General features: G+C 35.7%; 1 protein-coding gene across 2 annotated transcripts in view; it reads right to left on the reverse strand.

Annotated features, from left to right (window-relative positions):
* Ctnna3 (catenin alpha 3) overlaps positions 1–18,956 on the reverse strand; it is a 1,740,232-nt gene that overhangs the window by 1,699,519 nt on the left and 21,757 nt on the right. The window contains exon 1 of one of the 2 annotated variants that reach the window (XM_074078976.1): positions 10,782–10,886. The exons of the other annotated variant lie outside the window; for it this stretch is intronic. The gene's annotated coding sequence lies outside the window, so the exon portion shown is untranslated. Of the gene's footprint in view, positions 1–10,781; positions 10,887–18,956 lie in introns of those variants that run through there. 2 annotated transcript variants of the gene reach the window in all.

Genomic DNA, 18,956 nt, shown 5'->3' on the forward strand with positions numbered 1-18,956 from the left:
GGCAGGAGAGCATAGGCATGTTTGCAGAACAGCAAGAAAGCCAGTGCGAGCAGGGCTTTGGAGAACGAGCCACAACGAGCATAGACAGAGAAAAGGTCAGAATGGTAATGGGGCTGCAGCTCATGCTGAACCCTGTGAGAATTACTGCAGACATGTGAACACAGAAACATAATCTGGTTTATATCTTGGAAGGATCACTGCTGGTGAATAAAGTGAAGCATGAGGAACAAGAGGTAGTGATACTCAATGGAAGCTCCAGTAGTAACGTAGATGAGAGAAAATAATGGCTTGGACCTGGTTGGTAGCAGCAAAGATAGACATAGAGATCAGATGTTTTGATGGTTGAAGCAATAGGAATTCCTGATTAGACAAAGGATGGAGAGAACTGGTGATACCTTTACGATTTTGGTAACAGGAAAGATATTAGCTGAAGCAGGGGCAGCTACAGGAGTCATGGAAAGATGAACCGTCCAGATGGGGACATGATAAATTTGAGTTGCAATTAGACAGTAAAGTGCAGCTCTTAAGTAGGCAATCAGATATACAAGAGAAGAGTTCAAGAGATAAATGTGGAATGAAAATATAAATTTTGGAGTTGTCATCTTAAAAGTGGATGGAATGAGGCAAATTAGAGAAGGCAGATTAGAAAACTAGAAAGATGCAGATTAGAGTCAAAGGATTGCCAGTGAATAGAAAAACAGGCGGTGGTGTTCAGAGCAGGACGATAAGAGCTGGGAATATAGCTCAGTGGCAGAGTGCTTGCCTAGCATATGTGGTATGGGTTTAATCCCCAGCCCCACAAAAAAAAAAGAGAAAGAAAGGAGGATTATAGAATCAGTATTTGTCTTTAAGTGAATTAGAAAAATATGGCCCTTCCATGTAGACAAATTTGGAAAAGCTGCCACCCTCTGGGTAGGCCCAGCTCTGCAGGTGTTAGCAGAAAAAAAACAGTTCTCCCAGCAGATGGAGAGCTAGATTTCATCTCTACTTATCCACTTAGCAAGACAATATACAGCAGCCCATATGAGACATTCTACCCATGTGCACATATGTACATCCACACACTCATGCATACACTATCTGCTAAAGGGTTCTTAAATTCTCCCTCATCACACCACTATTGACCTCAGTGACTAGACCTTTGGCTTTGAAGTTGGATTGTCTATGTGAAAGTCTAGGCTCTGCTCCCTGCTTGCTGGACACTTTAGACAAGCTATGAGATCCTCTATGAACATTAATTTCTTCATCTGTAAAATGAGAAAATCCAGGCATGGTGCCTCACACCTGTAATCCCAGCTACTAGGGACACAGAGATCAAAAAGATCACAGTTTGAGGCTAGCCCAAGCAAAAGTTAGTAAGGCCTCATCTAAACAAACAAACTGGGCATGGTGCTTTCTGGATTCCCAGGTACGTGGGAGGCATAGGTAGGAGGACTGTTCTCTAAGGACAGCCCAGGCAAAAATGTAAGACCTTATCCGAAAAATAATTAAAGCAAGAAAGGGCTGGGGACATGGCTAAAGTGGTAGAGTGCCTGCCTAGCTAGCACAACAAGGCCCTCAGTTCAAACTGGTACACCAAAGAGAGAAAGAGACAGAGAGAGAGGAGTAAGAGTTCCTTCCTCAAAGGGATCATACAGATTAAATAAGAAGCTAGGTGTAATGTTAGGTGTAATCCCAGCATTCAGGAGGCTGAGGACAGAAGATAGAAAGTTCAAGTCCAGCCTGGGCTACATAGCAAGACCCTGATTCAAAATCAAAACAAAACAGCAGCAACAACAAAAAGGTTAAATCAGAAAATCCATATGAAAACTACAACTGAGCCCGTATTTCTGGCACTTAGCAAAGGCTCAATAAATGTTATTGGATGTTATTGTTCTTTTCAGCAAGAGAACAGAATCTACCTGTCTTCGTTTAGATTAAACATCCCTTTTATTCATAGAGCTCCTAATTATTATTCAAGAGAACTTTCACTCTCTTCCCATAACAAAAGAGTTTAAAACAAAGCTTCCCTCCGGTGCCTCATTTTATTGGATCTCTCTATTTAAAATCTAAAGCACATTTCCTACATGTACACTAATGAGAAATGTGACATGCCTAAAGAACTCTAAACAAAAATCCCTAAAGCACAACAACCCCAAAAAGGATCTGAGCCCCTTGAGATCTATTCCACAGTGGTTCATAAACAGCAACTCCTGGGTCAGGGCTGCAGTTGTCCAATGCATCCTGGCAGGACCCCAAGACTCTGAACTTCAAATTTCCTTAGTTTACAAGACTTCTGAGTTTCAACAAAAAAAGATGCATTTTAGAACAATAAAAGTATCTTAAATATGTTATTATTCAAACTTTGAAGACCTTCTTGAAGTATTTGAAGTTCTTTTTGTTAAACCTTTGGACAGCCATCTTACTGATATTCTTTGAAAAAATAATCAAATGGAGGCAGCCCCTCCCCCCAAAAATGATAAGTTTTATGGGCTTTTTAGCAGAATCGAACAAAATAATTTAAAGCATATGCTTCCCCTAGCCATAGTAACCAAAATTAAACTTTTTTCTTCACACATACAACCTAAATGAAAGCTGCAAAAATGGAAAAGAAAAAAAGAGAAACAGATGCAAACAAGATTGCCACTACCAATGTGAAATGAAACAAAGAAAAGCAGAAGATTCTACTTATATACTTCGGCCTATGTCCCTTTGATCATAAATGGCTAGTCAAGTGTAATATCCCTCTCTCTAAAACAGGAAGCAAAAAGTTATCATATAATTTCTGATTTAACAGAACAGTAACATTGTAAGTAAGAATTTCACAAGATGACCTCCTTATCCCTCCCCTGACAACACACTTTTCAGGTATTTTATAAAATGCCAGTTCACATTAAAAGCACACACTAAATTTCAATAGCACACATTTTCAAAATTGCAGCAAAGAGAAAGGATAGAAATGCCCATGGTTACTCTGTGTAGCAATGCCTCTTAGCTAAAGGACATTTCGTACCATATAAAATTACACAAGAACCAAGACCCTATGACATCCCCTCTCATACATGCCCAGCACAAAACTTACCTACACATTATTTTAAAAGCCAAAGAACTAAATAAGTGAAATTGAAATCGAAGAAAATAATCTAACGTGAGACATCAGAGAAACTTTGAATCACTCAGAAGAATGACCTTCAGCCACAAGGCATCAGGTTTAAGCAACCAGGGTAGAAGTAACGTGCCTGCCCTCCGTATACTCTTAAAAGTGACAGTGGCTTTTGTTGCTGCAAATCCAGTGAGCCTATGTATGTGTCTACCCCACTCCATAATATTGAAAGACAGTTCAAATGTGTGTGAATTCTCCTAAGGTCTGGTATTTTTAAAAGGCACAAAAAAAGAATGGTAAAGGAAGTGGAATTCTTGTTAACCTCAATTTGAAGCACAAAAGAAAAAAAAATTCTACTTCTTTGTTCTCTGAATAGCTACAATAAGAGCCTACTTACTGGAATAAAGAGAGATCAAAGACCCTGAAAACACATATCCACTTTTCCATACATCAGTAAATACTCTGGGGAAAACTGGTAGTTTGTAACTTTTGAGAACTTCAGCTTCCTCTGTATCCTGGTTTTTCATTCTTTCATACTTTTTTTTATGCTTTTGGAATAGATTTTTATTTTGATTTTTTGGTTTTTTATTAATACAGTTTCATTACAAAAGCGTGATATAAAATCTCTATGAAAACTATAACAAAACAAACTCTTTGAGTTTTGTTAACTAGGAGTTCCATATGTGGGCCATCTGCTTTACCCCATTCACACCCTGAGCAAAGTCCTTCACTCGTTCACCTTCCCTAAGATCTTTGCAAATTCTTTGGGCTATATTTCCCCAGTCGCCCTTGATTTGATTTCTAATTTCTGGGTTTTTTAATCTTTTTTTTTAATTATTGTACTGGGGGTACATTGTGACACTTACCAAAGTTCTTATAATTTATCTTAGTTGAATTCATCCCCTCTATCATTCTCCTTTCTCCCCTCTGGCCTCATTCCAAGAACAGTTTCAACAGGTCTCGTTTTTCCATTTTCATACATGAGTACATAATATTCCCACCATATTCACCCTCCTTTACCCTTTCCTTGCATCCTCTTTTCTTTCATACTTCTTAAAGAGAGTTTTTTAAAGTCTATGCCAGAACATTCAAATCTAACCATTCAAGTTCACTGATCACCAATACCCTTTTAAAGTTTCTCCAGGATCCATGGTTAATTTGCCTGGTAACCTTATTTGACTGTTATACCACATGCTAAGTATCTCACTCTAGGAAATGGTTCCCAAGCTTCAATACACCACTCTCATGCTTCTCCTTTACTCTTCACCCTTTCTTTCCCAGAATCTTCTGCTGGGCTGTTACTATCTTCCTTCTTCTAAGTAAAGGAGTTACCCTAGGTTTAATCTTTTAAATTCTGCAATCTGTTCTCATTACATTGCTCTCTCAGAACAACATCATCCTAGAGTTTGAATTCTACTTAAAACCCCTGATTCACAAAACTTTATCTACAGTCCAGGCCCAACCTCATTCATAATAAAAGAAATGTAAATTAAAAGTACACTGAGATACTCATCTTTCCAATTGGAAAGCACCAAAACATTGATAACCAAGTTTATAAGATTGTAGAGAATCAGACACTCTATACATTGTTGTGAATATGTAAAATGTTTTCCCTATGGACAACACGTGGATATGTATCTGTCAAAAGAAGTTTTTTGCTTTATTGAGGTGCTGAGAAATGAGCCATGGACCTTGCACTTGCTATGCAAGTGCTCTACAACTGAGCTACATCCCCAATCTTGAATAAATATCTGTACATATATATGTATTTGCCATTTGAGCCAGCAATTCTACTTCTAGAAATCTACAGCAAATATGAAAACAAAAGTGATATGTGTCCATGACAATTCAATGCAGCAATTTTTGTTGAGAGAGAAACAGAGAGTAAGGAAGAGAGGGGGGAAAGGAGAGGGAGGGGAAGAAGGGAAGGAAAGGAAAAGAAAAGAAAGGGGAAAGGAAGAGGAGAAGAAAGGGGAGGAGAGAGGAAGGGAAGGGATATACTCTCTTTCTTTACATAAGAAAGGCAGTATTACAAATATGTTTGAATTCTTGCTTATATTTTTGAAAAGAAACCATAAAAGATAAACAGAAAATAAGTGAAAATGGTTATCATTAGGAAAAAGGAAAGATTAAAGAGACAGAGAAGAATGCCAGACTTCTCTGAATGTACCTACTTTTAGAGTTTTGACTTTGAACCTATATAACTGTTTTAAATCATTGAAAACAACTAATTCATGAATCAATCCAAAAAATAAAAATCAAATAAAAGAAAATAAACTAGTCATGGTTCAAGTTAACTGCATAGCCACATAATGACTTCCAAGTGACTTCAAAAAATATGGTATTTTGACTTAAATTCATAGAGGAATAACCACTAGGATAACAAGAATATTAAAATATGCATAAACCACACTTAGTATTCTTAGAATTTATGAATGTTCACCCATTCATGTGTACACACAAATACCCACCAAATAATAATATTCATGTTACTAGAAAACAAGATTTTTAACATAAGAAAAATAAATACAAATATGAAATTAGAAATTTTAAATTAAAACCTATAATCCTATATTCCCCATCTTTTAAAAGTACCTGTTTCTTAGTTCTGTTGACAAAACTTCGTCAAGGACAGCAATGACAATCCTAGTGCATAGGCTGTGCTCCCTGACTACTATCTCCCAATAAAAGGAACTAAGCTTCTATTTTCCTTCTAGGTTGGGCTTTGTGCAGGAGATAGGAACTATACAAAATGATCCTTGAACTTTTTGTGCTAGAAAGTAAATCCCAATAGCATTTTGTCAAAAACTCATGAGCTAAAAAATTCTTAATAGCTTAAAACCAGGAAAAACCAAACATTAAAAAGAATAGAGATTACAATAGATCAGAATATAGCCAATATGTTAAAATTAGTTCAAAAATAAAAACCCACTGGTCAACTTTCAAAATTGCCAGAATATCATCCTATTTTCTGAAAATTGACTAATACTGAGAAATAAGTACTTTCCTGATGTTTCTGGTATGACCATACTTTACAGTAATAAAATAATAAAAGGGAGAAGAGTTATTTATAGAACAACTCCAAACATTAAGAGCTAATAAAGAATTATAGAATGACTAAAAAATCACTACTTATAATCTTTAATATAATAATAAGTAGAAAAAATGATTGTCAAAGCAACTAAAATCATTAGGTGAATGATTAATGAAAGTCACACTTACAAAACCTAAACCAACTGATCAGTCTTAGCATCACTAAAAGACAAGCTAGACCCTCCAACCTTGATGGGGTGCAATAGGAAGAATACTACATCATCCATCAGGCATTCTTGCTGAAAGACTTGAACCTAAATCTAATCAAGCTTTGTCTATGTCTAATTACCAGTTCGTTGAAAGGAGAAATACCTTAAGCGACACCAAGAGGCTGCAATCCTCCAAATCCCAAATGTGTGAAATAATACCATATACCCTGAGTTCTTCAATTAATAGACAATGTGGAGAGGGAGGGAAATTATTACAGATTAAAAGATATTTTAATTAGAGATAAGGGCAAAATAGTTTCTGCTGGGTATTGAGGGGGGGGAGCGGGAGGGGGTGGAGTGGGTGGTAAGGGAGGGGGTGGGGTCAGGGGGGAGAAATGAACCAAGCCTTGTATGCACATATGAATAATAAAAGAAAAATGAAAAAATAAATAAATAAATAAAAGATATTTTAAAAGCATAACAACCACATAAACTGTGTGGGTCTTAGATTCTGGTTTCAAAATGCAATCATGAAAGTCTTTTCGTAAACTTTTAAAATCTGTCAAAGACCCTTTGAAAATATTAAGGAGCTAGTGATGATTTTATCAGGTAAAATAGTGATAGTCTTGGTACATTTGATATGATAGTGGGTGTAACAGCAATAGTACAATACCGATATAAAACTAATACAGATAACTGACTTTCAGAAGAGTGCAAAAGGAACTTAATGGAGAGAAGATGGTCCTCTCAACAAATGGTGCTGAGTTATGGACATCAATCAGTATGTAAGACAGGTTTCTTAGATACAATACCAAAAGCATGATCCATACAGCAAAAAAAAATTAATAAACTGGATTTTATTAAAATTTTAAACTTTTGCTTTTTTAATGATGCATATATGGTTAAGAAAATGAAAAGGCAAAGCATAAACAGCTATAAAGTATTTTAAAACCCATATATTGCCTGTGACTCAGGCCTGTAATCCTAGCTACTCAGCAGGCAAAGATCAGGAGGATCGTGGTTCAAAGCCAGCTGGGCAAATAGTTCACAAGACCCTATCTTGAAAAAACCCATCACAAAAAAGGGCTGGTGGAGTGACTCAAGGTGTAGGCCCTGAGTTCAAACTCCAGTACCACCAAAAAAAAATTACATATATGTGGGTGTGTGTGTGTGTGTGTGTGTGTGTGTGTGTGTGTGTGTGTGTGTAAGGACTTGTATCTAGGAAACCTTAGGACACAACTCAATTTTTAAATGAGAAAAAAATTGAAAAAAAAGTTCATAAAAGAAGATACACAGATGGCAGATAAGCATCACTAGAGAAATGTAAAAGCTACAATATCTACTATTACATATCTTCTAGAATAGCTAAAATTAAACAGACTTGTCATACACAAGCTAGCAGAGATGAGACAAATATAGAAATCTCACACCTGGCTAGTGAAAATGCAAACTGGCACAGCCACTTTAGACAACAGGCTGTTTCTTATAAAGTTAAGCATATACTCACCCTATTACTCAACAATTCCACTCCTTAGTATTTATCCAAGAGAAATGAAAGTGTAGTATAGATACAGAAATAAAAATACAGAGACCTCAAAAACTAAAAACTCAAATTTTCATCAACAGGCAAATAAATAAACAATTTGTGATACAATCATGCCATCATCACATGTTACACAAGAAAAAAAGAATGATCTATTGATATAGACATCAACATGAATGAGCTTCAAAAGCATATATAAGTAAGTACATACTATATGATTCCAATTACAGGACATTCTTGAAAGGGCAATATAGAGACAAAAACTGGTCAGTAGTTGTCAGAAGGCTGATGGAGTACAATGACCTTAGAGGGGCTCAAGAAAGTTTTCAGGATGATGAGAAGATTCCGTTGAATTGTGGTAGAGGTGGTAGCGGTATGACTTGCATGTCATATATGAAACTGTAAACTTTAAAAGGGTGAATTTAATATATATATATAAATTGTTTCATAAGAAATTTCACTTCTAAAGTGTCTTTTCTGGGATGGGGGTGTAGCTCAGTAGTCGAGACTTGCCTAATATGTCTAAGGCCCTAAGTTAGATCCCAAACACTAGAAGAAAAAAAAAAACTTTTCTGTTCATCTCTGACCCCCAGTGACACAGAAAATATTTCTAGGTTTTTTCATTTACCATATAACTACAAATTTCTACTGATATCCATTGACTTTATAAGTTCTTTCCATGGATTTCACTAGATTCTCTGAATTACTGTTTTCACAAACTAATTAGCTTTTCTTAAGCATCTTGACCCCTCTGATACATCACTCAATTTATTTGGTATGCAAGCCTGACTCAACTTAATATTTGCTTCCTAGGCTGCAAATCTGTGTCCAGATTATCCTCAATGTCATCCCCTATACCTAATCAGTGAGGTGCTACCTACTTGATTTGTAATTTTTTCTTGCAAAAAACCACACAAACAAACTTTGAGGACTTATGTACTGCTTTTTTATGGCTTTGTGTGTATGTGTGTGTGTGGGACTGGGGTTTGAACTCAGGGCTTCATGCTTACAAAGCAGGTGCTCTACCACTTGAGCCACACCTCTGGTCCATTTGTACTTGCTTAAAAAAAAAAAGATCATGTCTTTCTGGTCTTATTTTCTAACGATGGAACTTTAAATATAGCAAATGATTGTCCCTGGCTCACTGTGTTCATATCTGAAGACAGCAATAAAGATCCTTGGGGAAAAATTAACTGCTACCATTTTACAATGCTATTTTGTGTAGCAGCAATGAGTTTCTAAGCTCACCGGTTCATTTACATAGGCCAAGTTTAGTATATTATGAGAAAAGGCAGAGAGCTCAAAGTTCTCAGTGCAGTAGGTGTTTTTGTGAGCATTTGAAGATCAAAGTATATTAGGAAGCCCTGTGTCTGAATTCCTTCCTCCTATCAACAACTTTGTACCCCATAAAGTTAATCCAGATCATCTCAACCTAGCAGAAGTTAAAATTCAAGTTAATTCATTGCTGATTGAAAGAGTATAAAAGAAGGAAAGTAAACTACATTTATAACAATCTAATAGAAAAAAATACTAGAACTTTGCATTTATAAATTCACACAAAATTACTAAATTTATTTATTTTAAACATTGGCTTGATTATATTTGTTCTAATAAGCAGATATTTGACATCATTTAGATAACTCCTGTTTGTTTCCAAAAAAAACAAGCCTCTGTAGTCTTCCTTCTGAATTGAGTAATGGACTAATCTTTTCTACTCCTAGAAAACTTGGAGCCACATTTATGCCACATTAATCAATTTATGAGTTAAAAGGGCATCAGTACTCCACTTTTTTCCACCAAAACACAATGATGTTTACAGCGTACTTAATATTCACAATCCAACACAATTTCTAGCCACCAAGGTAAAGAGGCAGCTGTTTTGCATGAAACTCTCCCATAAGAATTCTATAACCCTATTTTTTCTCTTCTGTAAGACATGGAGCTATAGTTGAGAAATGCTTCTGGTTCTTTTTTTATTCTGGATTCTGTTTTATACCCACACACTTATTTTTCTTTTTTCTTTCACTCCATGTTTAATTTATCCTATCTTGAATTTCATGTAGCCTTGTAAATCACCTTAAATCCTTTCTAGAACAAGGCAAGGAATAAATAAATATTTCCATGTACCTGCAAAAGCAATCTCTTCTCATTTACCCTAGGTAAAGCATTAAAACTCTACCTCTTTATTGCTTCTTGCCTGTTCTCTATCATATCGAGCATAAAAGTATCAAAATCCATGAGATTCCCTTTCTTGTTTTATCAGTTCTCTCTTTTACAATATTTAGTACTGCATACAAATAATATAGGGAAAACATCCATACACAACTCAAGTTTAGAGGCCCATAATAAAAATAAAATTTTTGTACAAATAAAGAGCCCGCTCATTGCCCAACTTTATGTCAAAAGAAGGTAAAGCTTCCAGTGCCTTACATACAGTTACTCAAATTGTCATCGCTCAGTTACAAGCAGGAATTTTTAAATGCTCTCTCATGTAAGACCACTGGAGCTTAGACACTGGCATGTGAGAATTTGTTTGAGTGCTATTTTAAAACCACCAATAAACACTCAAATAGCAGAATTGAGTCTCAGCTCCATCGCATCAGCCTGAGTTGTCATGAAAGAAAAAAATATGTTTGAGGATCACATTTTTAGCAAAATATGAAATGTCTGCTGATCTACTCAGAACAGTAAACATTTAAAACTGGACTTTTCATAAAGTAGTATGGAGTTTAATGTTACCAAAAGAAAATAAGTTACAAAAGTAATAACTGCACAGCATAGCTTCTGTTTATCCCGTACTATAGAAAGTCCCTTCATTTTTCCCAAAGTTATTATCTAATGAAACACAATCTATAATTATTAGGATTTGCATTATAGCAAAGTTTGATTTTTAAAAGTTTGACACTTCACTCACCCACTGCAGGACAGAGTATTAGATACTAAACCAACTGTCTAAGCAATTTCTTGTGTTTAGAAATTCAGTACCACTCTTGTGGTTCACAATTTGGCTTATGATGCATCTGTAAGCAAACAGCCTGACAAGCACCCTAGTGTATTTCTCTATGACTGACAGGACACAGTAGCTCAAGCAAGACGGGGGGAGGGGTGCTCTTAAAGCAACATGACATTAAAGGACAGCATCAAATAGCAGAATCATATGTGAAATTCTGTTTTCAAGTTTGCAATACAATGATGAAAAATTATCCAGAATCAAATTTTAAATACAACTTTCATACACATTATATATCTAAAACACTGTAAATTCTAAAATGGCTTTGAAAATTTATACAAGTAGAAATAAAAAGATTAAAATAGGTATGCTATATGATAGTTCCTTGAAAGTATCAAACATCTATATTACTTAAGAATATTCCAATTATTTTTAACAGAAATTCAATCAGGATACCCGGAGGAAGATAGTACTTATCTCACCTTTAGGTATATACCAGAAGATCCAGAAGATCTTACAGCCATAATTTAAGAATAAGTAATTAAAAAAAAGAATAAGTAATAAAAGTAATTTAAGTATCTTGAATTAATCAGAATTGTTATTAGAGGTAGAGGCAAAGAGATCAATGCATTCTTCTCCTAGTGTTTAACCATGTTTTCAAAGTTAAGACAGACCAAAATATTAGGCAATTCCAATTACGGGTACTACCACATTACTTGTACTTTGTAAACTATTTAATCAATACTGTGGCCTAATTTTTCACATTTTTAATTCTTCTTGTATTATTTTACAATAATTCTTTAATTAATACGAGTCCTACAGGGCATTTTTACTGTAGTCCCTCAGTTAGCCAGTTGAGGGTGTCATTGGATTCTAGATAGCCAAAGTATTACACTCAATGACATATTTTCATACTTCAAGTAGGAACTGACACACCATCTTGACTTTCCTTAGCAAATATGGTTACAAGTATCCCATCTTATTTTTCCCATAAAAATTTGACTTAAAGAGCTCTGTTCAGAGTTTAATGTTTCTCATCTGTGACAAGTTACCATTATTTCTCTCTTTATCTGTTCCATCAGACGTATCCTAAGAAAGACAGCACTAGAAGGCAAAGAAGTAACAAAACTGGTTCAACCATCCATCGGAAAGACTTTCCACAACTCTAAATTTTCCTGGGACAAAAACCAAACAAACAAAAATCCTACATAAAGATTCTAATCCCCATCAGTCATGGTGGCATACGCCTATATCCCCAGCACTCAGGAGGCTGAAGCAAGAGGATCACGAGTCTGAGGGCAGCCTGGACTAATAGCCAGACCCCATCTCAAAAAATATAAAAGGGAGGGGGAAGGAGATAAAAGAGAGAGATGGGGGGGTGAACATGAGTGAAGTATACTGTATGCATGTATATGGAAATGTCATCATGAAATCCCTTACTGTATACAGTTAATAATACCAATTTTTAAAAATTCCATGTCCCATTAGAAAACATGAAACAAATTCTGAAGCAAGCAGAACTCAACTATGAAATAATCTCTCCCCAAATTACATATGACATTTGCAGTCTGTTTAACTTACATTTTCTAATTACTGTTTAATTATTACTAATTATCCATTACACATCACAAGTTACTGGCTAATTTTAAAGATATAGTTCCTATTATTACAACATTAGTGTATTTCTCACCAGCATGCAGGGTTATAACTAACAAATTTCTCATGCAATCTACAGGTTCTTTATTTTACAAATGAGCACTCACTCGGTTTGGAAAGGCATAAATTTCAATTTGTCTGCTTTACTTTAAAAATAAATATTTTACTATCTAATTAGCTAAAATCATTGAGTATTACAAATTTATCTTGCCTGAAGATAAAGATTTTCTATGTTTCTCTGAAAGTATTACATCACATCAATCAAGTTTACTAAGTTAATTGTGATAAAAATAAAAAAATAAAACTGGCTTGGTAGTGCATGCCTGTAATCTCAGTACTCAGGAGGTACAGGCAGGAGGATAACAAGTTTGAGGTCAGCCTGGGCTAAGTAGGGAGACCCTGTCTCATAAAAACAAGGGCTGTTACCCCAGTAGTAGAGCACTTGTCTTGCACAACCAAGACCCTAGGTTTGATTACAGCACTACAAAAAAGTTAAAATAAAAATAAAGCACTCCTAAAGAGCTATCTCTATTTTCACACTCCTAGAGTTGCCACTAACTGTACATCTTTCGTGATAGTGAATTTTCCAAAGAAGAAATAATTATTCTCTTTCCCAATTGTCATTCAAAATAGGAAATGATAGTTTCTTCCTGCTCTATTAAAAGGGATTGTACTTCTGATAATGAAAGCAAGTTTTGGGTCTTCATTGAAAGACTGTTCTACAAAATCATTTCTCATATCTGAATATAATAGTTTCTTTCCCCGGATAATAACTAATGATAGCTAGGTTAAAATCATATTTTACATTTGGAAACAAAGTATAATATGCCTCCAACTGTTGCTGATTCCTTTATAAAATGTTATATCTTTCCTTTTCTAAACTGACATATTCTCCGTGCTATAAAATACTTAAAATTATTTCTCAAATTAACTTACGGGAAAAGCATCCCGAAGAAAATCAAATAGTCTTATCAGTGATTTCCTTATCCTTTTTGCCAATCAGCCTCACATTTTAGAACAACTAATATTTTTCTGTTTTCATCTAACCACTTAATTCCATGTTACTTTTCAAGACTGAGTTGGTTCCTGACACCAGCTCAGATTTTGGTCCCCACCCCCCACCCCCCCTCTCCCTGCTTTGTCTTAAGAACCTACATTTAAAACACTTTTTTTATTTTGTTTTTGTTTACTCGTTTGTTTGGCAGTACTGGGGTTTCAACACAGGGCTTCGTGCTCTACTGCTTGAGCCATGCTTCCAACCCAAGAGCTTGTTAATCTCAGTTTTATTTGTGGCTAAAAAAACTTTTTTTGATAATGCTTAGGAGGGAAGAGAGTCTAACTAATGAACAGATAATTAAAATGCTCCTTTTTTACTTTTAGTAAAAAAGCCTTCATGTATTTTATGTTCTATTTGAATTTTCAATACATTTTATATAAACATACATATATTTCACTTTATTTTCCAAAGAACTTACCACTTCCATAAACTATTGCAATAGGCTCCTAGCAGGTAATATTCTCAGAATGAGCAAGTCTAGAGCAAGCTCTGACTCTGGCATACTTTAGGTGTGGTGAGTGTGACATGCAATGGTTTGTGTGAATGAGTTATGTCCTACAGGCAGCTGGAAATGTAGAATTCAGGATCTAAGGAGAAAACCATCCAGCATCCAGCTTAGAGGTAAAGATATGGTAATCATTCACCCATGTTACATCCTAGTCCATGACAGTAGATGGACTTTCCCAAAACACATCATAGAGGGAGAAAAGGCAGCCAAAGTTTCTTTGAAAAGCAAATATCTGAAGGGAAAGAAGTGCCATAAAAAAAAGTAGTAAGGAACCCAAGAAAAAGTGGATTCAAATTCAATCTTTACCCTCCTTGGCCTTGTCTAAAATGATCACCATATGCTCTGCTTTCTTCATGTTATGAAATAACACCTGCTAAGCCTCTATGAAAGTAATTACTTATAAACTTACTTATAAAACTACACTGCTAATTACAGTGCCAAACAATTCATTTATCAATTATTGCTATTGTATAGAAAGATTTTTTTTTCTTTTTGTGGTATTCTGCTTTTCCAAGTAAAATTTTACATAGCTACTGTGAAAAATAATAAATTGATTGTCTATCTGACTTAAATATGGATAAAGAATCATTAGGTTCACACATTTCTATTTAGCAAATGAAATCTGTATCACCAAGGGAAGTGATCTACCCTATTCAAGATAATAATTTATAATTAGAACACTAGGAAACATAACCCTAAAGTACAAGCACTTTAGAGAGGATGAGAGACACACTAACACCTATTAATAAATTAATTGCGTATGTTTTTTAAAGACTGGGTATGGACAGTTAAAGGATAGACTACTGAGCTAAAAACAAAAGAATGACAGTAGGTTAAAAAATAGAAACATCTGTGTCTTGTTCCCACATAAGACTCATGGAGTTGAGCCAACCTGCTTCATTCCAGAGCAGAGAGCCACTCAGTTGCTGAGGCTATATTAGAGAAAGAGGAAGGAAATCCTTTCTCCCACACTCTCTGTTTCTAAAGATAATAACAGAAAACTGGAGAGTGATGGATTTCACTACCAAGTAGCAATGTTTATTTGTGTCCCTGTTGACTCTCTAAAAGTCAAGTCTATTGATTTTGCATTAAAAAAGCAAAAGAAATACATGCACAAAAGCAAAAAAATCAATTTTGAAAAAATCATAATATCTCTAAATTGATCAAAAAAAAAAAGCCATAGTCACTAAATTTAAACTATAACATCATTCTTATCAGGCCTTCAGTTATATTCAAAAGAAAGCAGCTCATCAAAGAAAAAGGTAAAATAATTAAATCCAGTCGTGAGCACAATGAATCACGTTGTTTCTTTGTTGTTGTTGCTTGCTTTGTTTTTGTTGTTGCTGTAGCTGTTTTGATTTTATTGAGAGAGGGTCTATCCGTGCCCAGGCTGACCATAAACTCATGATTCTCCTGCCTCAGCCTCCTGAGTGTTGGAATTATAGTCAAGTACTACAACACCCTGAAATGAATCACATTTCTTCAACTCCAAAAGGTGAGTCTGCCCAACAGTCTGAGTGACCCACACACACACCTGGATGTTGGGTACACAGGGTTAAATTGATACAATCAACCAACCTCCTCAGTTCAAGGCACACTAGTGGAACTAGTCTGTGAACATCCAGCTTTGTCTTATTTCTTTCTTGTTATATTCTGTATCCCTCCTGCCCCCATTCTCAGTTCCATTCTTCAATCTTTTTCTTTCTTTTTTTGGTGGTGGTAGTGAGGTTTGAACTCAGATCCTTGTACTTGCTAGGCAAGTGCTCTCCCCCTTGAACCACATCCCTTTTGCCTTCGTTCTTTTTGTTTTAAGGTAGGATTTCACATTTTTGCCCAGGCTGTCTTGGATTGTAGTCCACCTACTTATACTTCCCGCATAGTCAAGATGACAGGCCTGAACCACCAAGCAGAGGTTTTTTTGTTGAGATAGAGTCTGTCTAACTTTTGCCTATTCTGGCCTCTTACTGTGATCCCTTCATCTCTGCCTCTCAGGCAGCTGGGATTGCAGGAATGAGCATACAGGTTCAACTTGCTTCTTAAAGTATTAATGTGTGCCATAACTTTTCTACATGTGATATAGATCTCTACAGTAATGTGTATATATAGCTCTATATGTGCATGGATTTGTGTGTATGTGTGTGTGGTACAGGGAATTAAACTCAGGGCCTCACACTTGCTAAGCAAATGCTCTATCATTTGAACCATGCTTTGCCCAAGCTGGCTTCAAATCACATTCCTCCTATCTCCATCTTCAAGTAGCTGGGATTACAGGATTTTTTAATTTACACAAACAGTTTTGCATATCCAATCTCTTTACTTCTCTTTCTTTTCCTCTTACTCAACATTGCTTTTGCAGTTTATCCACGTTGATCTTTACAGATGTGCTAAATACCGCACATTTGCCCACTCAGCACATAAACTCTGCCTTGCTTTTCCTTGGCTTTTTCTGCTATGGTAGCAGGGCACTTGATTTCCCAGCATTCTTTGCAATTGGATGGCATGTAACAGACTTCTGGTCAATGAGATGTCAGCAGATGTCTCAGAGAACAAAAGGTAAAGCTTTTGTTCTCCCTATAAAAATGGAGTCAAATATACTTAACATGACCCTTGTTGCTTCTTTCTTCTCACTACAGTACGATGCTCTTCAAGCTAAAAAAGAAGATGGTTCAATCTGATTGGTGTCCTTGTAAGAAGAGGAGATTACTCCCAGAGACAGGGAAGCCTGTGTAAGGAAGGTAGCCATCTCAACGCTTAGAAAAGAGGCCACAGGAGAAGTCAAACCTGCCAATACCTTGATCTTATTAAATACCAGTAAAGAAAACTAAGCATCTTTGCATTTATTTATTGGTTATTTCAGTTTTCTTTTATGTGAATTGCTTTTTCACATATCATTGATCCAATTAATGAGCCATTTTTAAAATACCAGTATATAATAAAACACCCTAAAACATAGTGGTATAAGATGACGTTTAGTCTCTTACCTTAATTCTAGCTTCCAGAACCATGAGGAAAAATTCCTGCTGTTTAAGCCACCCACCCTGTGGTATTTGGTTATGACAGCCCTAGAAAACTAACATGATTCAGAAGTATAATTTCTGGGTTAGAATGCAAGTAATACTTCAGTTTTAATAAATATTGCCAAGTTGGTCTCCAAAAAATATCACCTGCAGAGCATGTGGGTACATATGTCCCCACCTCCACATCACAGGACATTGCATGACATTTTAACCACTGCCAAGATGGGAGGTGCAAAGCAGGTTGTTGTTTTAATTTGATTTTGTTTTGGTTTGATTTTGGGGGTTTGTTTTTGATTTTGGTACTGGGGCTTGAACTCAGGGCCTTCATCTTGAGCCACTCCACCAGCCCTTTTTTGTGACAGGTTTTCTCAAGACAGGGTCTCAAGAACTATTTGCCCAGACTGGCTTCAAACCACAATCCTCCTGATCTCTGCTTCCTGAGTAGCTAGGATTACAGGCATGAGCCACCAGCACCCAGCTTAATTTGTACTTCTGATTTCCAGTGTAGTTGGTGGTCTCTTTTTATATTGGTTAGCCAAACATTGAAGTATCCTTTCCATAAATTGCATACTTATAGTCTTACCTTATTTTTCTCCTAGTCTGCCTTTTTCCTTATTGATTTCTAGAATTCCCTATAGGTCTTAAATGTAATTCTCTGTAATATTCCTTGAAAATATCCACTCTCTGTTTCATATGTTTCTCTTCATCTAGCACACCCTCCTTTGAACATTCTATGTATATGAAAATTCTATTTTCTTCCCCTTAATATGGTTTCTATGCTATTACTAGACATTAACTTTAACCAATCTAATGGATACAATAAGATATCCCTTTTTGTTTGAATTTGTATTTACTCAACAATTAGTGAAGCAACCTAAGAATTTCTTCATTTATATATTAGTCATTCCACTTTTCTACGAATTACCTTTTCACATATTATTGGCCCTATTAGATTGTGTCCTTCTTTGATTGTTTATCTTTTCTTTATTAATTTCTTTGTAATATTTTATACTACCTCTGGGGTGTGTGTGTGTGTGTGTGTGTGTGTGTGTGTGTGATGTTAGGGATTAAACCTGGGGCTTCATACATTCTAAGCAAATGCTCTCCAACTGAGCCACTCCCCAGCCCTAAATCATTTTTAAAATGGTCTATCAGTCAGCTATTTCCACAATGTTACATAACAAATGATCCTAAAATTCAGTGGCATAACACAAAATTTATTGTCTTAGAAATTTTCAGATTGGCTAATTCAGCCAAGATGCACCTGGCTGGGATTGCACCAAGCTATAATTTTGAGAGCCAGATCTGCTCTATGTTTTTCTCTCCCCCTTGAACAAGTACCTGAAGCATATACTTCTCATGCAATGAGAGAAATACAAGAAAGGCAAAAAGAAACATAGGGGGCCTCTTAATTCTTCAAATTGGCACTCTGACTTTTCTACCTTCATTCCAATGGGCAAAGGAAGTCACATGGCCAAGTCTAACACTACAGGAGCAGGGAAATACACTCCACCTTTATTGGAAGGAGTTGCAAATTCACATGGTAAAGGGCATAGATACTGAGAGTGAGAAGAATGGGGACCAGAAATGCAATCTATCTCATATAAATAAGTTGTAAATATCCTCTTAATTGGTAGCTTTTATTTCTTTTATGGCATCTTTTTCGCAAAGAAGGTTTTAATATTAATGTAATTAAATATTTCAATATTTTATATATGACTATGCCTTGGGGACCAGATTTAAGAAATTACTTTGTGGCCAGACATAGTGCCTATAATCATAGTGTTCAGGAAGCAGATGCAGGAAGATTGAGAGTTCAAGGTCAGCCTGGACTAGGTAGTGAGACTCTGTCTTAAAAAAACAAAAGAAGACATATAATATAAAGTATGGGCCAAAGCACC

Source organism: Castor canadensis, chromosome 7, assembly GCF_047511655.1.
Source record: "Castor canadensis chromosome 7, mCasCan1.hap1v2, whole genome shotgun sequence".
NCBI lineage: Eukaryota > Metazoa > Chordata > Mammalia > Rodentia > Castoridae > Castor > Castor canadensis.